Raw genomic sequence first — 26253 nt, 5'->3', positions numbered from 1 at the left:
AACACCATGGCAATTCTGCTGAAAACAGCGTCAGTCCGGGTTAGTTACATTCAAATCATACAAGTTAAAGTCCAAAACAAGGGCAAAAGTGTTTGGAAAAGTAGATACGACGGAGATGTATCAGGGGTACGTAGGTATATATAGGAGGAAGGAGTATGTCGGTGGAGCAATAGGGGGCCCACGAGGGTGGAGGGCGCGCCTAGGGGGGTAGGAGCGCCCCATACCTCGTGGCCTCCTCCTTTGTTTCTTGACGTAGGGTCCAAGTCTCCTGGATCATGTTCAGTGAGAAAATCACGTTCCCGAAGGTTTCATTCCGTTTGGACTCCGTTTGATATTCCTTTTCTTCAAAACCCTAAAATAGGCAAAAAAAAACAGCAATTCTGGGTTGGGCCTCTGGTTAATAGGTTAGTCCCAAAAATAATATAAAAGTGGATAATAAAGCCCAATAATGTCCAAAACAGTAGATAACATAGCATGGAGCAATCAAAAATTATAGATGCGTTGGAGATGTATCAAGCATCCCCAAGCTTAATTCCTGCTCGTCCTCGAGTAGGTAAATGATAAAAAAGATAATTTTTGATGTGGAGTGCTACTTGGCATAATTTTAATGTAACTCTTCTTAATTGTGGTATGAATATTCAGATCCAAAAGATTCAAGATAAAAGTTTAATATTGACATAATAATAATAATACTTCAAGCATACTAACAAAGCAATCATGTCTTCTCAAAATAACATGGCCAAAGAAACTTATCCCTACAAAATCATATAGTCTGGCTATGCTCTATCTTCACCACACAAAGTATTCAAATCATGCACAACCCCGATTACAAGCCAAGCAATTGTTTCATACCTTTTAATTTCTCAAACTTTTTCAATCTTCACGCAATACATGAGTGTGAGTCATGGATATAGCACTATATGTGGAATAGAATGGTGGTTGTGGAGAAGACAAAAAAGGAGAAGATAGTCTCACATCAACTAGGTGTATCAACGGGCTATGGAGATGCCCATCAATAGATATCAATGTGAATGAGTAGGGATTGCCATGCAATGGATGCACTAGAGCTATAAGTATATGGAAGCTCAACAAAAGAAACTAAGTGGGTGTGCGTCCAACTTGCTTGCTCATGAAGACCTAGGGCATTTTGAGGAATCCCATCATTGGAATATACAAGCCAAGTTCTATAATTAAAAATTCCCACTAGTATATGAAAGTGACGAAATGAGAGACTCTCTATCATGAATATCATGGTGCTACTTTGAAGCACAAGTGTGGTAAAGGATAGTAACATTGTCCCTTCTCTCATTTTTTTATTTGGGCCTTTTCTCCTTTTTTATGGCCTCTTTTTTCGTCCGGAGTCTCATACCGGCTTGTGGGGGAATCATAATCTCCATCATCCTTTCCTCACTGGGACAATGCTCTAATGATGATCATCACGCTTTTATTTTCTTACAACTCAACAATTACAACTCGATACTTAGAACAAAATATGACTCTATATGAATGCCTCTGGCGGTGTACCGGGATATGCAATGAATCAAGAGTGACATGTATGAAAGAATTATGAATGGTGGCTTTGCCACAAATATGATGTCAACTACATGATCATGCTAAGCAATATGACAATGATGGAGTGTGTCATAATAAACGGGACGGTGGAAAGTTGCATGGCAATATATCTCGGAATGGCTATGGAAATGCCATAATAGGTAGGTATGGTGGCTGTTTTGAGGAAGGTATATGGTGGGTGTATGATACCAGCGAAAGGTTCGCGGTATTAGAGAGGGTAGCAATGGTGGAAGAAAAGAAAAGTGCGTATAATCCATGGACTCAACATTAGTCATAAAGAACTCATACACTTATTGCAAAAATCTACAAGTTATCAAAACAAAGTATTATGTGCATGCTCCTAGGGGGATAGATTGGTAGGAAAAGACCATCGCTCATCCCCGACCGCCACTCATAAGGAAGACAATCAAAAAATAAATCATGCTCCGACTTCATCACATAACGGTTCACCATACGTGCATGCTACGGGAATCACAAACTTTAACACAAGTATTTCTCAAATTCACAACTACTCAACTAGCACAACTTTAATATCACCATCTTCATATCTCAAAACAATTATCAAGTATCAAACTTCTCATAGTATTCAACACACTCATAAGAAAGTTTTTACTATTCTTGAATACCAAGTATATTGGATTATTTAAGAAAATTACCATGCTATTTAAGACTCTCAAAATAATCTAAGTGAAGCATGAGAGATCAATAGTTTCTATAAAACAATTCCACCACCGTTCTCTAAAAAATATAAGTGAAGTACTAGAGCAAAAACTATATAACTCAAAATATATAAGTGAAGCACATAGAGTATTCTAACAAATTCCAAATCATGTATGGCTCTCTCAAAAGGTGTGTACAGCAAGGATGATTGTGGTAAACTAAAAAATAAAGACTCAAATCATACAAGACGCTCCAAGCAAAACACATATCATGTGGTGAATAAAAATATAGCTCCAAGTAAAGTTACCGATAGAAGTAGACGAAAGAGGGGATGCCTTACGGGGTATCCCCAAGCTTTGGCTCTTAGGTGTCCTTATATTATATTGGGGGTACCATGGGAATCCCCAATCTTAGGCTCTTGCCACTCCTTGTTCCATAATCCATCAAATCTTTACCCAAAACTTGAAAACTTCACAACACAAAACTCAAAGTAGAAAATCTCGTGAGCTCCGTTAGCGAAAGAAAAAAAAAGACCACTTCAAGGTACTATAATGAACTCATTCTTTATTTATATTGGTGTTAAAACTACTGTATTCCAACTTATCTATGGTTTATAAACTATTTTACTAGCCATAGATTCATCAAAATAAGCAAACAACACACGAAAAACAGAATCTGTCAAAAACAGATCAGTCTGTAGTAATCTGTAGCTAGCGCAAGATCTGAACCCCAAAAATTCTAAAATAAATTTATGGACGTGAGGAATTTATCTATTAATCATCTGCAAAAATAATTAACTAAATAGCACTTTCCGAATAAAAATGGCAGCAGTTCTCGTGAGCGCTAAAGTTTCTGTTTTTTACAGCAAGATTAACAAGACTTTCCCCAAGTCTTCCCAACGGTTCTACTTGGCACAAGCACTAATTAAGCACAAAAAACACAAACAAAACAGAGGCTAGATAAATTATTTATTACTAAACAGGAGCAAAAATAAAGGAATAAAAATAAAATTGGGTTGCCTCCCAACAAGCGCTATCGTTTAACGCCCCTAGCTAGGCATAATAAGCAAGGATAGATCTAGGTATTGCCATCTTTGGTAGGCAATCCATAAGTGGCTCTCATAATAGATTCATAAGGTAATCTAATTTTCTTTCTAGGAAAGTGTTCCATGCCTTTCCTTAACGGAAATTGGAATCTAATATTTCCTTCCTTCATATCAATAATTGCACCAATCGTTCTAAGGAAAGGTCTACCAAGAATAATAGGACATGAAGGGTTGCATTCTATGTCAAGAACGATAAAATCTACGGGCACATAATTCCTATTTGCAACAATAAGAACATCATTAATTCTACCCATAGGTTTCTTAATAGTGGAATCCGCAAGGTGCAAGTTTAGAGAGCAATCATCAAAATCACGGAAACCTAACAAATCACGCAAAGTCTTTGCAATCATGGAAACACTAGCACCCAAATCACACAAAGCATAACATTCATGATCTTTAATTTTAATTTTAATAGTTGGTTCCCACTCATCATAAAGTTTTCTAGGGATAGAAACTTCCAACTCAAATTTTTCTTCATAAGATTGCATCAAGGCATCAACGATATGTTTAGTAAACGCTTTATTTTCACTATAAGCACGAGGAGAATTTAGCACGGATTTGATACGTCTCCAACGTATCTATAATTTTTTATTGCTCCATGCTATATTATCTACTGTTTTGGACATTATTGGGCTTTATTTTCCACTTTTATATTATTTTTTGGACTAACCTATTAACCGGAGGCCCAACCCAAAATTGCTGTTTTTTGCCTGTTTTAGGGTTTCGAAGAAAAGGAATATCAAATGGAGTCCAAACGGAATGAAACCTTCGGGAACGTGATTTTCTCAACGAACAAGACCCGGGAGACTTGGACCTACGTCAAGGCACAAAAGAGGAGGCCACAAGGTAGGGGGTCGCGCCTACCCCCCCAGGCACGCCCTCCACCCTTGTGGGTCCCCTATTGCTCCACCGACGTACTCCTTCCTCCTATATATACCTACGTACCGCCAAACGATCAGATACGGAGCCAAAAACCTAATTCCACCGCCGGAACTTTCTGTATCCACGAGATCCCATCTTGGGGCCTGTTCCGGAGCTCCGCCAGAGGGGGCATCGATCACGGAGTGCTTCTACATCAACACCATAGCCTCTCCGATGAAGTCTGAGTAGTTTACCTTAGATCTACGGGTCCATAGTTATTAGCTAGATGGCTTCTTCTCTCTTTTTGGATCTCAATACAATGTTCTCCCCCTCTCTTGTGGAGAACTATTCGATGTAATCTTCTTTTTGCGGTGTGTTTGTTGAGACCGATGAATTGTGGGTTTATGATCAAGTCTATCTATGAACAATATTTGAATCTTCTCTGGATTCTTTTATGTATGATTGGTTATCTTTGCAAGTCTCTTAGAATTATCAGTTTGGTTTGGCCTACTAGATTGATCTTTCTTGCAATGGGAGAAGTGCTTAGCTTTGGGTTCAATCTTGCAGTGTCCTTTCCAAGTGACAGTAGGGGCAGCAAGGCACGTATTGTATTGTTGCCATCGAGGATAACAAGATGGGGGTTTCATCATATTGCATGAGTCTATCCCTCTACATCATGTCATCTTGCTTAAGGCGTTACTCTGTTTTTAACTTAATACTCTAGATGCATGATGGATAGTGGTCGATGAGTGGAGTAATAGTAGTAGATGCAGGCGGGAGTCGGTCTACTTGTCTCGGACGTGATGCCTATATACATGATCATACCTAGGTATTCTCATAACTATGCTCAATTCTGTCAATTGCTCAACAGTAATTTGTTCACCACCGTAGAATACTTATGCTCTCGAGAGAAGCCACTAGTGAAACCTATGGCCCCCGGGTCTATCTTCATGATATTAATCTCCTACTACTTAGTTATTTCCTTTTCTTTTTACTTTGCCTTTATTTTACCTTGCATCTTTATCACAAAATTACCAAAAATATTATCTTATAATATCTATCATATCTCACTCTCGTAAGTGGCCGTGTAGGGATTGAGAACCCCTATTCGCGTTGGTTGCAAGGATTTATTTGTTTTGTGCAGGTACAAGGGACTCGCGCGTAGCCTCCTACTGGATTGATACCTTGGTTCTCAAAAACTGAGGGAAATACTTACGCTACTTTGCTGCATCATCCCTTCCTCTTCGGGGAAAACCAACGCAGTGCTCAAGAGGTAGCAAGAAGGATTTCTGGCGCCATTGCCGGGGAGGTCTACGCAAAATTCAACATACCAAGTACCCATCACATACCCTTATCTCCCGCATTACATTATTTGCCACTTGCCTCTTGTTTTCCTCTCCCCCACTTCACCCTTGCCGTTTTATTCGCCCTCTCTCTCTATCCTCTCTCTCTTTCTCTATTTGACTCTTTTTGCCCGCTTGTTTGCTTGTGTGTTAGTCCATTTGCTTGTCGTTATGGCTAGTCCTTTACCTTCCGCCTCTATGTCCGAAATTGGGGAAATTATTGTCGATATGGACAATAATAATTCTGATGCTCCTGCTAAAGAACCACCCATCTTACATACAAAAAAAATTCCGTGTTGGTAGTGGTAATATTATTGGAAAAGGAGTTATTCAAGATTTCTTTACTTGTGCTGGTGCTTTACCTTATATGGGTAGTTATATCCTTCATAGAACTAGTAGTCTTGCGGACGCTATTGCCATGCTTGTAGTTGAACTTGAAAGACAATTCATGCACATGCACCCTTGCATACAAAGGATTTTCCTGGAATTTTCTAATATTGAGCATTCTTCTGTTAAGTGTGCTGCTACTATCTTTTTGGCTCATGAGTTTAGATTCATAAGAAAAGAAGCCAAAGAAATCTTTGCACATTATAGGGTGGACGCTTACCGTCCTCCCATAGAGGCTATCCTCTTTGATCAAGAAGAAATAATGCGTTTTCAATCTCGAGACTGTGTTGCTTTCAATGAAAATCTTAGAAAAAGGGTTCCTACCAATGTTTTAGTTGATAGAATTTCTGAACTTAATGACATTTTGGCTATTTGAAATAATGAACAAGGATATTCCCTTGAATATAGGCTCACAAAGTTCTGTCAAAAGAATGCTTATAATGATGAATTGGTTGTGCACTATGAAGGACCAAAGGAGGAACCTATACCTCCCAAGGTTGATCTTGGGGACTTTTGTCCCATTAAATTTAGCCCTTTTGATTAATTTTGCTTGCCTTAAAGAAAACTTGCTGACAAACTTAGAGAATATGAAATGAGTTTTAATAATCTATCTTACTATTATGGTGATACCTAGATCTATTCTTGCTTGTTATGCCTAGCTAGGGGCGTTAAACGATAGCGCTTGTTGGGAGGCAACCCAATTTTATTTTTATTCCTTGACTTTTGATCCTGTTTAGTAATAAATAAATTATCTAGCCTCTGTTTTGGTTGTGTATTTTGTGTTTAATTAGTGTTTGTGCCAAGTAGAACCGTTGGGAAGACTTGGGGAAAGTCTTGTTACACTTGCTGTAAAAAACAGAAACTTTAGCACTCACGAGAACTGCTTCCATTTTTATTTGGAAAGTTCTATTTAGTTAATTATTTTTTCAGATGATTAATAGATAAATTACTCACGTCCAGCAATTTATTTTAGAATTTTTGGGGTCCCAGATCTTGCGCTAGCTACTGATTACTACAGACTGTTCTGTTTTTGACAGATTCTGTTTTTCGTGTGTTGTTTGCTTATTTTGATGAATCTATGGCTAGTAAAATAGTTTATAAACCATAGAAAAGTTGGAATACAGTAGGTATAACACCAATATATATAAAGAATGAGTTCATTACAGTACCTTGAAGTGGTCTTTTATTTTCTTTCGCTAACGGAGCTCACGATATTTTCTACTTTAAGTTTTGTGTTGTGAAGTTTTCAAGTTTTGGGTAAAGATTTGATGGATTATGGAACAAGGAGTGGAAAGAGCCTAAGCTTGGGGATGCCCATGGCACCCCCAAGATAATATAAGGACACCTAAAAGCCAAAGCTTGGGGATGCCCCGGAAGGCATCCCCTCTTTCGTCTACTTCTATTGGTAACTTTACTTGGAGCTATATTTTTATTCGCCACATGATATGTGTTTTGCTTGGAGCGTATTGTATTATTTGAGTCTTTATTTTTTAGTTTACCACAATCATCCTTGATGTACACACCTTTTGAGAGAGCCATACATGATTTGGAATTTGTTAGAATACTCTATGTGCTTCGCTTATATCTTTTGAGTTATATAGTTTTGCTCTAGTACTTCACTTATATCTTTTAGAGCACGGTGGTGGATTTGTTTTATAGAAACTATTGATCTCTCATGCTTCACTTAGATTATTTTGAGAGTCCTAAATAGCATGGTAATTTGCTTAAGATCCTAATATGCTTGGTATTCAAGAATAATAATAAAACTTTCTTATGAGTGTGTTGAATACTATGAGAAGTTTGATGCTTGATAATTGTTTTGAGATATGAAGATGGTGATATTAAAGTTGTGCTGGTTGAGTAGTTGTGAATTTGAGAAATACTTGTGTTAAAGTTGTGATTCCCGTAGCATGCACGTATGGTGAACCGTTATGTGATGAAGTCGGAGCATGATTTTTTTTGATTGTCTTCCTTATGAGTGGCGGCCGGGGACGACCGATGGTCTTTTCCTACCAATCTATCCCCCTACGAGCATGCCGTAATACTTTGTTTGATAACTTGTAGATTTTTGCAATAAGTATATGAGTTCTTTATGACTAATGTTGAGTCCATGGATTATGCGCACTTCTCTCTCCCTTCCACCTTTGCTAGCCTCTCTAATACCGCGCACCTTTCGCCGGTATCATACACCCACCATATACCTTCCTCAAAACAGCCACCATACCTACCTATTATGGCATTTCCATAGCCATTCCGAGATATATTGCCATGCAACTTTCCACCGTTCCGTTTATTATGACACACTCCATCATTGTCATATTGCTTAGCATGATCATGTAGTCGACATCGTATTTGTGGCAAAGCCACCATTCATAATTCTTTCATACGTGTCACTCTTGATTCATTGCATATCCTGGTACACCGCCGGAGGCATTCATATAGAGTCATATTTTGTTCTAAGTATCGAGTTGTAATTGTTGAGTTGTAAGAAAAATAAAAGTGTGATGATCATCATTATTAGAGCATTGTCCCAGTGAGGAAAGGATGATGGAGACTATGATTCCCCCACAAGTCGGGATGAGACTCCAGACAAAAAAAAAAGAGGCCATAAAAAAAGAGAAAAGGCCCAAATAAAAAAATATGAGAGAAAAAGAGAGAAGGGACAATGTTACTATCCTTTTGCCACACTTGTGCTTCAGAGTAGCACCATGATATTCATGATAGAGAGTCTCCTATGTTATCACTTTTCATATACTAGTGGGAATTTTTCATTATAGAACTTGGCTTGTATATTCCAATGATGGGCTTCCTCAAAATGCCCTAGGTCTTCATGAGCAAGCAAGTTGGATGCACACCCACTTAGTTTCTTTTTGAGCTTTCATATACTTATAGCTCTAGTGCATCCGTTGCATGGCAATCCCTACTCACTCGCATTGATATCTATTGATGGGCATCTCCATAGCCCGTTGATACGCCTAGTTTATGTGAGGCTATCTTCTCCATTTTTGTCTTCTCCACAACCACCATTCTATTCCACCTATAAGCGCTATGTCCATGGCTCACGCTCATGTATTGCATGAAAATTGAAAAAGCTAGAAAAGACCAAAAGTATGAAACATTTGCTTGGCTTGTCATCGGGGTTGTGCATGATTTAAATATTTTGTGTGGTGAATATGGAGCATAGCCAGACTATATGATTTTGTAGGGATAACTTTCTTTGGCCATGTTATTTTGAGAAGACATAATTGCTTTGTTAGTATGCTTGAAGTATTATTATTTTTATATCAATATGAACTTTTGTATTGAATATTTTGGATCTGACTATTCATACCACAATTAAGAAGAATTACATTAAAATTATGCCAAGTAGCACTTCGCATCAAAAATTCTGTTTTTACCATTTACCTACTCAAGGATGAGCAGGAATTAAGCTTGGGGATGCTTGATACGTCTGCAACGTATCTATAATTTTTGATTGCTCCATGCTATATTATCTACTATTTTTGACATTATTGGGCTTTATTTTCCACTTTTATATTATTTTTGGGAATAACCTATTAACCGGAGGCCCAGCCCAGAATTGTTGTTTTTGCCTTTTTTAGGGTTTCGAAGAAAAGGAATATCAAACAGAGTCCAAACAGAATGAAACCTTCGGGAACGTGATTTTCTCAACGAACAAGACCCTGGAGACTTGGACCCTACATCAAGGCACAAAAGAGGAGGCCACGAGGTTGGGGGGCGCGCCTACCTCCCAGGCATGCCCTCCACCCTCGTGAGCCCCCTGTTGCTCCACCGACGTACTCCTTCCTCCTATAAATACCTACGTACCCCCAAACGATCAGATACGGAGCCAAAAACCTAATTCCAACCGCCGCAACTTTATGTATCCACGAGATCCCATCTTGGGGCCTGTTCCGGAGCTCCGCCGGAGGGGGCATCGATCACGGAGGGCTTCTACATCAACACCATAGCCTCTCCGATGAAGTGTGAGTAGTTTACCTCAGACCTACGGGTCCATAGTTATTAGCTAGATGTCTTATTCTCTCTTTTTGGATCTCAATACAATGGTCTCCCCCTCTCTTGTGGAGAACTATTCGATATAATCTTCTTTTTGCGGTGTGTTTGTTGAGATCGATGAATTGTGGGTTTATGATCAAGTCTATCTATGAACAATATTTGAATCTTCTCTGAATTCTTTTATGTATGATTGGTTATCTTTGCAAGTCTCTTCGAATTATCAGTTTGGTTTGGCCTACTAGATTGATCTTTCTTGCAATGGGAGAAGTGCTTAGCTTTGGGTTCAATCTTGCGGTGTCCTTTCCCAGTGACAGTAGGGGCAGCAAGGCAAGTATTGTATTGTTGCCATCGAGGATAACAAGATGGGGTTTTCATCATATTGCATGAGTCTATCCCTCTACATCATGTCATATTGCTTAAGGCGTTACTCCGTTTTTAATTTAATACTCTAGATGCATGCTGGATAGCAGTCGATGAGTGGAGTAATAGTAGTAGATGCAGGCAGGAGTCGGTCTACTTGTCTCGGACGTGATGCCTATATACATGATCATACCTAGATATTCTCATAACTATGCTCAATTCTGTCAATTGCTCAACAGTAATTTGTTCACCCACCGTAGAATACTTATGCTCTCGAGAGAAGCCACTAGTGAAACCTATGGCCCCCGGGTCTATCTTCATCATATCAATCTCCTACTACTTAATTATTTCCTTTGCTTTTTTACTTTGCCTTTATTTTAACTTGCATCTTTATCACAAAAATACCAAAACTATTATCTTATCATATCTATCGAATCTCACTCTCGTAAGTGGCCGTGTAGGGATTGACAACCCCTATTCGCGTTGGTTGCGAGGATTTATTTGTTTTGTGCAGGCACGAGGGACTCGCGCATAGCCTCCTACTGGATTGATACCTTGGTTCTTAAAAACTGAGGGAAATACTTACGCTACTTTGCTGCATCATCCCTTCCTCTTCGGGGAAAACCAACGCAGTGCTCAAGAGGTAGCAGGATTACAACAAGGAAATACAATCAATCAAAGAGCAATTTTCATAATTAAATTCCTTGAAATCCAAGATAGTGGGTTTAGTAGCATCTAGGGTTTTAATTTCTTCGATCCCACTTTTATCAAATTTAGCATCAAGATCTAAAAACTCTGAATTATTGGAACGCCTTCTAGGTAAAGGTGGATCATATTTAGTCCCATCATTATTAAGATTCATATTGCAAAACAAAGATTTAATAGGGGACACATAAATAACTTTTAGATCTTCATCTTTATTTTCATAGGAACTAGAAGAACACGCTCTTATAAAGGCATCTTTCTTAGCATGCATCCTAGCGGTTCTTTCTTTGCACTCATCAATGGAGATTCTCATGGCTTTGAGAGACTCATTGATATCATGCTTAGGTGGAATAGATCTAAGTTTCAAAGAATCAACATCAAGAGAAATTCTATCAACGTTCCTAGCCAACTCATCAATCTTAAGCAATTTTTGTTCAATCAAAGCATTGAAATTCTTTTGCGAAGTAATAAATTCTTTAATATTAGATTCAAAATTAGAGGGTATCTTATTATAATTTCCATAAGAGTTGTTGTAGGAATTACTATTATTATTAGAGGGATTGCTAGGATAAGGCCTAAGATTAAAATTTCCTCTATACGAGTTGTTACCAAAATTGTTCCTACCAACAAAATTCACATCCATAGATTCATTATTATTCTCAATCAAAGTAGACAAAGGCATATCATTAGGATTAGAAGAAACACTTTTATTAGCAAATAATTTCATAAGTTCATCCATCTTTCCACTCAAAACATTAATTTCTTCTATCGCATGCACCTTTTTATTAGTAGATCTTTCAGTATGCCATTGAGAATAATTAACCATAATATTATCTAGGAGTTTAGTAGCTTCTCCTAAAGTGATTTCCATAAAAGTGCCTCCCGCGGCCGAATCTAAAAGATTTCTAGAAGCAAAATTCAATCCGACATAGAAATTTTGTATAATCATCCACAAATTCAAACCATGAGTAGGGCAATTACGTATCATTAATTTCATAATCTCCCAAGCTTTTGCAACATGTTCATGATCAAGTTGCTTAAAATTCATAATATTGTTTCTAAGAGAGATGATCTTAGCGGGAGGAAAATACTTAGAGATAAAAGCATCTTTGCACTTGTTCCAAGAATCAATACTATTTTTAGGTAAAGATGAAAACCAAGCTTTAGCACGATCTCTAAGAGAAAAAGGAAATAGCTTCAATTTAACAATATCATTATCCACATCTTTATTCTTTTGCATATCACATAGATCGACGAAGCTATTTAGATGGGTAGCGGCATCTTCACTAGGAAGGCCGGAAAACGAATCTTTCATAACAAGATTCAGCAAGGTAGCATTAATTTCACAAGATTCAGCATCGGTAAGAGGAGCAATCGGAGTGCTAATAAAATCAATGTTGTTGGTATTGGTAAAGTCACACAATTTAGTGTTATCTTGAGCCATCGTGACAAGCAAGCAAACTAACACACAAGCAAACAAAAAGCAAGAGGGCAAAAAGAGGCAAATAGAGAAAGAGAGGGAGGATAGAGAGAGAGGGCGAATAAAACGGCAAGGGTGAAGTGGGGGATAGGAAAACGAGAGGCAAATGGCAAATAATGTAATGCGGGAGATAAGGGTATGTGATGGGTACTTGGTATGTTGACTTTTTCGTAGACTCCCCGGCAACGGCGCCAGAAATCCTTCTTGCTACCTCTTGAGCACTGCGTTGGTTTTCCCCGAAGAGAAAGGGATGATGCAGCAAAGTAGCGTAAGTATTTCCCTCAATTTTTGAGAACCAAGGTATCAATCTAGTAGGAGGCGAGTCCCTCGTACCTGCACAAAACAAATAACTCCTCGCAACCAACGCGATAAGGGGTTGTCAATCCCTTCACGGTCACTTACGAGAGTGAGATCTGATAGATATGGTAAGATAATATTTTTGGTATTTTTGTGATAAAGATGCAAAGTAAAATAAAAGGCAAATGAAAATAACTAAGGATTGGAAGATTAATATGATGAAGATAGACCCGGGGGCCATAGGTTTCACTAGTGGCTTCTCTCAAGAGCATAGGTATTTTACGATGGGTGAACAAATTACCGTTGAGCAATTGACAGAATTGAGCATAGTTATGAGAATATCTAGGTATGATCATGTATATAGGCATCACGTCCGAGACAAGTAGACCGACTCCTGCCTGCATCTACTACTATTACTCCACTCATTGACCGCTATCCAGCATGCATCTAGAGTATTAAGTTCATGAAAACAGAGTAACGCCTTAAGCAAGATGACATGATGTAGAGGGATAGATTCATGCAATATGATAAAAAAACCATCTTGTTATCCTCGATGGCAACAATACAATACGTGCCTTGCTGCCCCTACTGTCACTGGGAAAGGACACCGCAAGATTGAACCCAAAGCTAAGCACTTCTCCCATTGCAAGAAAGATCAATCTAGTAGGCCAAACCAAACTGATAATTCTAAGAGACTTGCAAAGATAACCAATCATACATAAAAGAATTCAGAGGAGATTCAAATATTTTTCATAGATAATCTTGATCATAAACCCACAATTCATCGGTCTCAACAAACACACCGCAAAAAAGAAGATTACATCGAATAGATCTCCACAAGAGAGGGGGAGAACATTGTATTGAGATCCAAAAGGAGAGAAGAAGCCATCTAGCTAATAAATATGGACCCGAAGGTCTGAGGTAAAGTACTCACACTTCATCGGAGAGGCTATGGTGTTGATGTAGAAGCCCTCCGTGATGGATGCCCCCTCTGGCGGAGCTCCAGAACAGGCCCCAAGATGGGGTCTCGTGGATACAGAAAGTTGCGGCGGTGGAATTAGGGTTTTGGCTCCGTATCTGATTGTTTGGGGGTACGTAGGTATATATAGGAGGAAGGAGTACGTCGGTGGAGCAATAGGGGGCCCACGAGAGTGGAGGGTGTGCCTGGGGGGGGGGTAGGCGCGCCCCCCTACCTCATGGCCTCATCCTTTGTTTCTTGACGTAGGGTCCAAGTCTCCTGGATCATGTTCGGTGAGAAAATCACATTCCCGAAGGTTTCATTCCGTTTGAACTCCGTTTGATATTCCTTTTCTTCGAAACCCTAAAATAGGCAAAAAAAACAGCAATTCTGGGTTGGGCCTCCGGTTAATAGGTTAGTCCCAAAAATAATACGGAAGTGGATAATAAAGCCCAATAATGTCCAAAACAGTATATAATATAGCATGGAGCAATCAAAAATTATAGATATGTTGGAGACGTATCATTTGGCTGCCTTGAGTCGATTCATCTCTCGTCTCGGTGAAAAGGCATTGCCTCTTTACCGACTGATGAAGAAATCTGACAAGTTCGAGTGGACTCCTGAAGCTGACGCAGCGTTTGCAGAGCTCAAAACCCTGCTTTCCACCCAGCCGTTGCTCGCTGCTCCAATCAGCAAAGAGCACTTACTGCTTTATATTGCAGCCACTAGACAAGTTGTCAGTACAGTACTCACGGTCAAACGGGAAGAAGAAGGTAAAGCCTACAAAGTTTAGCGCCCAGTGTACTATATTTTTGAAGTCTTAACTCCGTCCAAGTCCAAGCAGAGATATCCGCATTATCAGAACCCCACCATCCACATTGTTGGATGCCACTTGTTCCTGCAGGTACGGAGGACTTCCCACATGGGAATTATCTTAATTTATTTCCTTTTTCATCAAGCAGTTCGCATGATCTGGTTATAAACTAACGATCAGCTAAGCTTTCCCCTCTGAATCTACACCATATATACAGGTTTTTGTATTAGATAGCCTTGACCTGGGTTTGTTGAGCAAAGCAAGGGGAATGTTCCCGCGAATGGCACTTTTTGATTATGATTCAATGAAGAAAATGATTGAGGCCATTTCTGTTAACATGGGAGCTGGGGAAATATCATTCCACGGCGCATCGGTATGCATGCTAGTCTAGATGTTCTTGTTCCATGGCCAAATATGATTCCATATATGTTCATTTCTTATAGTGTACTAACAAATATCCATCAATATATTTCAGGTCCGACAGAATCTTAATATCAGCAAGGAAATTGTATGCGCCACCGACATTGTTTTCAACCCAATCAAGTCAAGGGCATCACCCAACACAAAAAGAGTGCAGACTCCATCAACGCCTATCCCCCGAAACAATTAGGGCAAGTCTAGTCCACTTGAATTTTTGAAACATTTGCGTACCAAGTACCCGTCCGTTGTGAGTATTTTACACTTAGGCGAGCAAACAAATTTAACTTCTCGACCTTAGTTGCACATCTTACTATCTAAGCAATTTATTTGTCTTGTTCACAGTCGGGCGAGAAGCTTGGCATACTTCTGAGAGAGCACAATGCGCGTGGGCTGGCTAGAATATCAGAGATGAGGGAATCTTTCCAGAACTCGATGTTTAGTTTCGTAGATAAAATAGTTAGCTGCATAGCTGAAAATTGTACGTGTTGCAAGGCCAATGGTCGAAAACAGTGCATTCTGAAGAGCGAGCCCCCGAACAATGGTAACATTAACAATGTGCCAACCAGAAAAGAAGAACTGTTTGTCACGCCAATTGCGAGCAAGATAGTATCAAGGTTGTCTGGCCCTGTCGATAATGAAGGTGAGCATTCAGTTTCAGGCATCTATATTAGTACTACTATGCATGTATCATCATCAATAGACTACAACATATCTAGACATAATCCATCAAAATTTACGCATTACAGGTACCTCATCAGCAAATAGCTCAATTGACCGTAAAAGGTCTGTCGCACCCAACTCAATTAATGAGCAAGACTCATCAAAGAAACTATGTGTTCGACAGGACACACCTCTTCAGATGGTTTCTCCCTCCGCCATTGACACTGTCAACAACTCATCTTTGTCAGCCAAGCAAGAAGCTCGCAATGAGGTTGCCAACTTTGTTTACAACTTCTTTGACGATCTCACAGCTGTCATTGTTACATACTATGCCGAGCTCCGCCCAAGGGCTGATTATGTCACATTTGACACTACAAACGACATGGTCCCAACCAAAATTCGTTTGCCAAAGTGTAATGTAGCACGCGACCCTTGGGCAATTGGATCGGTGCCACTCCCACCATCACCAACAGTTCTCAAAGCTATCAATGATTGGTTATCTGCTGCATCGACCTTACTGCTAGAGAGGTATTGCCAAGATAGGCAATTTTTTCTTCCGAAATGAGACCATAATTGTTTTATAATGTTTATGTTATGCTTCACATGACAACATCTCATTTTATGGACTCTTTACAGGAAATGAATCGTGCACCCACATCCAAGGCTAGTATCAATTGATGGAACAGAAATCAAGCAACAACTAGCAGGAAGCGAACATCTTGGCCATGAGATGGCCTCAATAATTTTCAGACGACTCCAGCAGATGGATTTTTTGTTCACTAAAGATAGCGCAGGGATGATATGGAGGAACTTCATGGAACCTGAGTTTGATGTAAGTCCAACGTTCACTAACATTTGACCCCTCTGATAACTCCTCTCTTGATTTATTAAAGTTTCCATTACACGCTCCAACACGAAATGTCTTTTTTTTCTTGCAGACAACTGTGTTCTCGAATGCTGACCCCTTAACAATCCAATCTACCCGCACTAGCTTCACCAGTGCACTTGATAAATGGAACCCTGCCTCAACTAGAGTGGTAAGTATAGAACAAAGCCCTATTTTTTAACCACTGGCATCCGTTTTATACATTCCATGTCACACTTACTAATTTAGTTGTCAATTAACATTTCCCAACAGTGGCACATACCAGCTGTCTTGCCCGATGGATGGGCCGTCTACTCATTTGACATGCTGAAAAGGAGGATAGTCGTTCTTGATCCAGCAGTTGGACCATTTGGCTTTAGCAATCGTAGGGTAAACATGCACACATATGTGTCAAACCTTCTGCATTCCTCCCTGTTCAGATGCCTCCAGTGCCTCTATGAGTCATGGCATTGCAGCTATGGAGAATGGACCAGGTCATTCCCAATGCTGATGGTGGAGAAGGTTGTTAAGTAAGTTGAAATATACTTCCAGCTCATCTGTCTCTACTGTTATATTAACATTCAGCTCTTGCCTGCTTACATCTTCGCACGCATGGTTCATCAGGGAAGATAATGGAATATGCGCGACATTTCTCATTAGTACAAATGGCCCGCTGTAAACACCATCATACGCTAGTTCAATTGGTTGCACCCGTGGGCACTGAGATCAGACGGACGGATGAACAACTATTAGTACCACCTCATTTATATTATGATTTTGTCTATATGAAGCGTAAAAGCGTATTACGACTGCGCGGAAGCGTATTGTGACGGTGAATCCACAGAGTCAATCCATGCTTTATTATTAAGGAAAATTATATTATATTATATTATATTATTATTATTAGGGAAAGATTAGGGAAATATTTTTTGCAAAATACTATGCATATATAGTACAAATGTCCGTGCGTTGCAATGTCCGAATTTTCTTGAACATGCTCCACATAGCATTACACAACACTTTTTATATCCTAATGGCATTTGTCAGGACCTAATTCCCGTGCGTTGCAACATGCAAAAATATCGTAAAAGCGGCGGTGGGATGGCACGTTCCATTTCTTACAAACAATTCTGATAAACATCGGTAATAAGTTTATACTGTTATCGCTTTTCGAAGTATGAAGTGTGGACGTAAAGAAGAGCCACCCTAACATGTTTCAAAATAATTAAACTATTTGGAAATTTTAATCTTTTTTATTAGAATTGAAACATGTTTTGGAAATGAACTTTTCTTAACACATGTTTTTAAACAGTTTTTTCCAATTTTTTTGATCAATTTTAATGGTTTTTTTAAAAAGTTAGAACATTTTTTAGGAATTTTGAGCATTTTTTAAAAAGTGTTAATATATTTAAAAGCATTAATTTTTAAAGCAAGAAGATTTGAAACACTCCTATCTTAAATAAAAACACACGCTCCGTGTCTGCAATTACAAAAAGGATTGTTGGTGTCTATACCATGTAGTATAAAGTTGAGAAAGTCGTAGGGTTAATGGTGGTGCTTGAGTTTAGCACTATAATCGGGTGGAAGAGCAATGGTGTGATTGTTTATAGCAGGATATACAAATGATGGAATTGTTGTATACTATTCGAGAATTTAATAACTAATCCACAAGTTTTTCTTAGAATTTTCAAAAGACATGCAAAGTAATCATTTTGGATTAGAGTGTAGTGGTGTATTGAAGTGTGATTGTTTATATACAATTTTCCTCTTATATTCGAAATCAAACATGGTTTACTATGTTAGTTATTTTTTAGAAAATGTTGATTATTTGATTTGCAAGATCATATTTCATTTCTTTTCTTTTGCATTACATTTTTTCCAGTATTTCACTCATTTTAAATTATTGTATCTGATAATGTATTTATAAGACGTGGTAGGCATGGAATGACAGTAACAACAAACAATAGCACTTCCAAGTAATTAGAAGGACATTTTTGCAATGGAGGCGAGCACGCATAGTTCCAGTGGCTTCTCGTCGGTTCACCCATTAAAAAAAGACATCAAAAATCCCCACCGAGCAGCTTCTGTGGACCTTATCCACATCGCCATTCCTTTCTGGCAGCACCGCTTCTCCTTTGTCTTCTCTCTATCCATCCAGCGGCTCTGCTCTCCTTCATCTCTCTCTCTCTGTGCTGCAGCCACACACACGCCCACCGCCCGGCATTCACCTCTCTCTTCTTCCTCCACAACGAACCAAGCACCACTCTCTGCTGGACCGTGGCGCCAGAATCAAGCACGGGTGCGCGCGGTTAGCTTCTCCCTCGCCGCCCCTGATCCCCTCTTCCTTTGGCGTTCGTTCCGTTGACCCCATCTCTCTCTTTCGATTTCCCAGGCCGTCTCGCCCGTGACCGGTGGCTGCTTCGCGTTCGTCGACAGATTGCGACGCTGCTACTACTGCTGCTCGTATGGGCTCCTGGTGGCCGGGCCAGCACGCGTTGGGGCTGGCTGGGCTCCCAGCAGTCGGCCTCCCCGCCTCCTCCAACATCGCCTGGAGAGGAGCTCCTCTGTGCTTCCGAGCCGCCTCCTCGAGCAGGGCAGCCAGAGGTGCCGCCCCTCTCTTTCTCTCTCTAATCTCCCCTTCTCCTTCTTCGTCTCTGTCTAATCTCTGTTTTCTCCAGGGAAGGGAGTCGCCACATGGAACACAACTGAAACGCCCCGCCTTGGAGCTCGCTGCCTCCGGAAACCTCTCTGTCGGCCTCGTGCTCCTCCGTCTCGAGCACCCCCTCCTGGCCGCCGTCCATCTCTTGGCGGTGCCTGTTAGGCAGGCGTTGATGCTTATCCTCGGCTCTCTCTCTGTCAGCTGTCTCCTTCAGGACGAGGAGGATGAATGGGGCTCTCGCAGCTGGGCCGCTGCGGCCGAGTTGACTGAGGGCGAGCGCGCGCGTCCGGCGCATATGGCCCCGCCTCAGCGCCTCCGCTCCTGCTCCTCCTCTCGCTCGCGCAGCGTCCCGCCCGCGCCCTTCATGTGCTCGCCGCCGTCGTCCTGCGCCCGATCGGATCGGGAGCGCCGCAGCTCGATACAAGCCAAAAAGATCTCGAACCGTTTTTTCTTTAACTCACCGAGAACTGCGGGTTGAATAGCCAAAATAGTAGGGGGGTTTCTGCAAAAATTCTGACGTACGACCAGAAGCACTCCATGCTTTATTAGTAGGGAAAGATAGCACACAACTGAAAACATCAGTGTTTTTTCAAGAAATGTTTAGGTTTCTTACTTCAGGAGGATAATTGTCAGGCTCAACTACTTCTCGAAGAACTGGACCTTGCCCAAGCACGCTTCCCTGTTTTAAGTCACACATGGGCCAGCATGAGAACATATGTTATGGTAGATCTCCATTTTTTCTTCTTCATGGATGTGTTAGAATAATACCTCGTCATCTGCAGTAGCCAAGGACGACGAGCGACCATTGGGGCCACTTTCTATCTCCCGCCCGTCCACGATAGAGCTTGGCGCCAACGTGGAACCCTCGGACGTGGTTACACCGGAGTGCATGCTGGCGCTGCTGGGAGGGGCCATCTGTTCCTGCTTTGGAGTGATTTCAGAGAAACCCGCCACCTCTATAAATAGAAGAGCGAAACTCCTCTCTTTCCCCCCACAACATTTCATTCAAATTTTGAACCACAATGGCTCCAAGTGTATCCATTCACCAAATTTTGAATTCTTGGGAAGAGCGCAATGGATAGAATCACCGATGCCACATCAAGCTCCTCAAAAAATCCATCTCCTCTCCTCACCGATGCTATAACAGTATAACCAGCATTAACTCCAGCCCATGCGCCCCTCATCGTAGTCTGTGGCAAAACATCCCGTCATGATCTGCCTCCTCCCTCGCACGCGAATTTTGACATCATTACAATTTTTTATATTATTATGCTAGCACAGCTACACAGTGGCATGTCCATGTCCTAGCACTAGTACACATGTCCCTCCAGTGCCAACAGTGCTTTGCCGCTCGATCAGGCACGTCCACCGCGCCGCCCGGTGCAATACAAAAATATTTACAGCGACATAGCTCTCTAGGGAGGCTCATCGAAACGCTGAGTGCACCAAACAAAGAATTAGAGTTTCCAGTTGATCCGCCGAAGGGCACCCCGTGCTTAACTCCTCGCTAATATAAGCCCGAGTTAATTAAAATGGATAGTTAGCAATACGCCGTTGAAATAATTTATTTTAGTTATACCAAAAAAATCTTTAAATCCATGACTTTGCACACTGGCATGAACACCCGCCTCGCCTGTGGAGGAGCACCTCGCCTGTGTAGTAGCTGTAGTAGATAGATCAATTTTTTATAGCCATCAGCTGTAACCTCGAGCCTCGCATCCATCATCCATCACAACACTGGTGCAGCAGACGAACATGTGAACCCGCTGGTCAGGCTGTTCCGCGTGACCTGTGCAACACAAGTAGCACGCGACGTGCTCAGCGCTCGTGCTGTCAAATCGCCCCGCCCACCACAACCACCCACCCCCCTCCCCGTACATCAACTTTCCATGCATGCAAGACAAGGTGTGCCGTGCACATCGTCTTACCCTTAATCTTTACCAGCTCATGCGCGCGGAAAGCCATAACCGAGAACACAAGTTCATGCGCGTTGTACCTACCAGTTGGCATTCCTCCCCACCCCCAGGCCCCAGCTGTGGTCGCAAAAACACTCCCAAGTCCAGCAACAAACCACCAGGGCCTTCATATATTATGGAGGCCCAACAAACTAATGAACCGGCCCAGCACTTATTGTTTTCAACAAATATGCAATATGAGTTGCCAAATTACCAATTAACAACAATACAACATATAAAAACTGGCAATGCATAAAGAAGATTTCTTGGCATCAAAATAGTAGGATCAAATGTTATGGATACATTAATGGACCGACTAGTCCATGATCAGCGCATAGAAGCAATATAATTTTTGGGGTTACAAAGTCCTTAGGCATCAAGCCAATTATTATGAAAATTTTCTCCTAGAGGAAGTTTGGCTCGAATGGATCAGTAGGTTTGCCGCATACATTCCTACGGTGTCCGATTACTCCACATTTGGTACACTTTGGCTCCTTCCTTGGAGCCTTTGGAATGTCGCCGTGATCAAGGCAAGTGGTGCATTTTTGTCCCTCCTTACGGCAAATCTTGCAAAATCGAGACCTCTTCATTTTCTCTTCATAAGGCGCTTTATCTCTGCTTGTAGTAGGTCTTCCTGATCCCCGCTTGCAATTAGCAGCTGCAGTGCCGGAACAATATGATTGATCTCCACAGTCTTCAACCAAAGTTTTCCCATGTTCAACTGTACCGGAACAAGCTGTGGCACTTGCCATCTTAGCTACAACATCTCTCTCTTCCAGCCCCATGCCATCCTTGCCATGGCTAAGTGGCAGCAGCGTGGCATATACCTCCTTCATCATTGCCATGAAACACATCATACCACTTCACATTGCTGTCGCCAAGGCGCACACACTCCAGTGCCCTGATCCACATTTGATTGTGCCTAAAAGTGTCGGACGCTGGTGGGCCCCTGTCTTTCTGGTACCACACTAAATGATCAGGCGATATATCCCTAGCATCCCTTGTCCATCTCTTAACAATGTGTTTATCTGGTATTTTCGCCAAACGAAACTCAATCATCACCTACGAATCAGAAGACAGAACATAAGACTGCGGTCCAAAGTAATTCCAGCAACAAAGTTTATCATACCAAATTCATGCATAGAGTCATTTCTTCCAATTACCTTCAGAGAATGGCAACAAACCATTCCAGAATGCTCAAACGTGCCGCACTCGCAATCAAAGAAGCTCGCCTCCTCATCCACATTGACAATAAAAACAACTTTGCTCCATTTCTCCCGAGCTGCCGCATCGAGATGCGTTACCTTGTAAACCTTTTGATGTTCTATAACATCAACCTCATGTGCAAAAGACTTGTACAGTGCCTCACTGAATTGTTCAAACATTGATCTTGTGTAGATTTTACTTGCGTGCCTCTCAAATGGTATGTTTAGCCTCAAAGGAACACCACTCTGCATAGAACATAAAATTAACTCAGTCATCAACACTCACACAAATGACAATTCACCATTATATTTATAGAAGAGTTAGCTGGAATAGGAAGCAGAGAAAGTGTACCAGAGCAGTGCACTTCTCCTAGAAGCTTTCCTCAGATTCCCTTTCGAACTAGAGCTTCTCATACTGTCTGATGAATAGATGCATTGGACATCCTGGTGGCACATATCCTTTCAGCAGGTGATTAGCACTCTCGCTGCGCTGGGTGCTTGTCATTTTGGCGCAAAAAACCCCCATGAAATACGGCTTTGCCCACTTGTGTCGCACTTCATATATTTGTGTCAGGTACGGATGTTTCCTCAATGAGTACTTTTCCAGCATTGCATCCCATCCATCCTCAAACTCCTTCGCTGTTATCATGTGAAGGACAAGCTTGTGGAAGTCATTCTTGAAATCACTGTTCTTCTTCCCCCACAGAGAACCCATTGACTCCTTTGCTTTTTCCAGTACATGCCATTTACACCATCTATGAGTTGTATTTGGCAATTCCGCCTTGATAACCAACTCCATAGAGCGTGCCTGGTCTATAAAATTGAAAAAACATGCTATTAGTAAGCAAAATTAATTATGTGTTATGTATGATCATTTTTTATAGCCCTTGTTGCGAGCTTGAAATCCCACTCACAAGTCAATATCGTCTTGGGATGTTTGCCGCCAACCATACGTACGAATTCTCTGAAAACCCATTTAAACGTATCCTCCTTCTCATCTCTAAGCATGGCACCACCGAAAATTATCCTCTGGAAATGGTTGTTTACGCCAACAAACAAACCGAAGGGCATGTCATAGAGGTTTGTCCTGTAAGTTGTGTCAAATGTTATTGCATCGCCAAAGCATATGTACTGGTCTATGCTTCGCAAGTTCACCCACATAAGTGTTTTTATCCTACTTTCCTCATCAACTTGTATTGCATAGTTGAATTCTGGGTCATTTGCCTTCATTTCTGCAAGGATTTCCATCGTTTTCCTTGCATCTGAATCTGATTGCTCCTTGTTTATCTTACGGCATAGTGTTTTCAACGACCTCTTAGTAAAAGGAACATTCTCAACAGAGCCGAAGAAACTACCAACAATACTGAAGACCTTACCGAGACTCACATTATTCTGCCTAAGTTGCTTCACCAAATCTTGTGTGTAACGGTCAATGTGCCTATGCGACTTCCAATGCATCTTCTCCCCACATGTGCTCGAAAGAGTGTGATTATGTTCCGCTTTGTGCTCAGATATATACCATCCATTGTCATCTGACCTTAGTAGCCTTATCATAGCACTGCACCCACACCTAGTTGACCTGCTGTTCTCCTTCAAAGGTTTCCCTTGCAAATCAAGCACACAGATTCATATTCAGCATACCATAGGAGCACATGTTTTCCTGATTCAAGTTAAGAGATAACTCACCGCACACCCGCATACAATCTCCTGCATGCACTTTGATCGGTTGACATTAAGTCTGCTCTTGGCGTACCTTATTCCAAAACCAACTTCCCAGGAATACAAGTTATAAAAATCATAGGCCTCATCAACAGAATCGAACGAAGTACCAATCTCTGGGTTAACAACATTTCCATTCTTCTTTGTTATGAATGCTCTCATCGAAATCTCCAGAGCACTCTTTCTGTTTGGGTTTGCCTCCCGCTGTGCAGGTGCTTTGCCAATCCTCACCCTAAAGCAAAATCATTATATCGAGTATAAGCACCAAGCAACTCACAAAGGACTTTCCCTAATTAACACAAACAACCCTTAAGAATTCTGATAGAAATACATATTCTATAATTATGCAGCATGTATCTACACTACAACTCGCCGTAGCGGCTAGCAGAACAAGATGCGATGGACACCCTGATGTCAAGTGTTATTATGAAATAGATTTTTCACTTACCATAACTTTTTGCCCCTAAATTCAGAAACACGTTTGAATAACAAAACTAACAACTTTGACAGTTACTTCAATCCAGCAGTACATGATAGCACTTCAGTACCTCCACCAGTAACTAATATTAGTTCTGGATCCAATTTTGGCAGCCTCAATAAAAAAACAGTCTAATAATTATTATTTGAGGATCAATGTTACTCTAACGTTGATCCATTTAGAATATGTAACACTTCTATTATGACTGTCAGCCTTGAACTTGGAAATTTTACTGCAGAGATTATGTATGAACAACCGCAGTAGAAGAATCCATGGGAAATCAACTACTAAATCCAAGCGGTGGTGCATAAACACGCATAGACAAAGCTGGAGTGGATCAAGATCTAGCACACATACCTCCTGGTCCAGCCGCTGGTTGCCTCTGAACAAACATTGAAATCTTGCCCCATGGGCAGAAATCCAACACTCCCCCCGCCCTGTGCGCCGTCTCCGACGCGGCATACCTCGGCCTTGGCTATGCTAAGAGAAGCCTGCGACTCAACCAGCCCGGCCATGGCTATAGGACGTGCCTCCAAGATCGGCATCCTGCATATCAACGGATCCGCATTTATCTACAGCAGGTGAGATGCGATTCAAGATATAGAGCAGGAGACATGCGATTGAAACATGGGGCGGCAGAACTCCTAACTTGTGCGGTCCCGCAGTTGTATCTCTATAACACCCCGGATGTAATTTACCTTATCTGTACTCCAACTCTTGCCGTTTCCGGCACTAAGTTATTTTATTTCCTCGTTGTCGGGTTTTTGTCTCCGTGTGTTTTGTCTTTGTCATGCATCTCATATCATGTCATCATGTGCATTGCATTTGTGTACGTGTTCGTCTCATGCACCCGAGCATTTTCCCCGTTGTCCATTTTGCATTTCGGCGCTCCTATGTCCTCCGGTGGTCCTTTCTACCCCTTTTCGTGTGTGGGGGTTAAACATTTCTGGATTGGACCGAGACTTGCAATGCGGCTTTGGTTTACTACCGGTAGATCACCTGTCAAGTTCCGTGCCATTTGGACTTCGTTTGATACTCCAATGGTTAACCGAGGGACCGAGAAGGCCTCGTGTGTGTTGCAGCCCAACACCCTTTCAATTTGGCCCAAAACACACAAAAACCCCTCCATCGTCTAGAGCGTTCGATCATGATCGCGTGGCCGAAAACCGCACTCCATTTGGAGCTTCCTAGCTCCCTCTACGCCTATAAATAGACCCCCTCCCGAAAATCCCGGGTCTTCTCTCCCCCCTAACCCTAAAGATCCGCTCGTGCCGCCGCCAGACACCCCAGCCGCCGCCGCCCACAGCCACTGAGGGCCAGACACATGGCACTGCCGGCCTCCACCGCGCCGCGGCCCGCCCGGCCCGCGGAGGGCCCCCGAGAGCCCGGGTTCGCCGCCACTTGCCTCGTCGTCCGCGCCGCCCGGCCTCCTCCGACTCCGGCCGCCGCACCACACTTCCTCTCCGGCGACAGCCCCAGCCGGTGAACCTCGAAGTCCGTGCTCCCGCGACATCCAGATCTGGATCTGGAACTTCGCGGTTCACTTTTCCCCCTTCAAACCCTAGCTAATTTGCATTTTTCCGCATGCCATAACTCTGCATCCTTAGCTCCGATTCATGCGTGTAGCATATCAAAATGTTCGCCTCGACGAGTACATCATTTCATCTCATTGCATCATTTTAATTTGAGCTCATCTTGATGCCCGAAATGCTGTTGGAAGAGGGCTATATGGT

The 26253-nt window shown here is 41.6% G+C and overlaps 1 pseudogene; it reads right to left on the bottom strand.

The window, feature by feature from the left end:
• Positions 1-21481: 21481 nt before the first annotated feature.
• Positions 21482-26033, bottom strand: LOC119353326 (annotated as a pseudogene).
• Positions 26034-26253: the final 220 nt, after the last annotated feature.

Source organism: Triticum dicoccoides, chromosome 1A, assembly GCF_002162155.2.
Source record: "Triticum dicoccoides isolate Atlit2015 ecotype Zavitan chromosome 1A, WEW_v2.0, whole genome shotgun sequence".
NCBI lineage: Eukaryota > Viridiplantae > Streptophyta > Magnoliopsida > Poales > Poaceae > Triticum > Triticum dicoccoides.
This window is presented reverse-complemented; position numbering and strand designations above follow the sequence as displayed.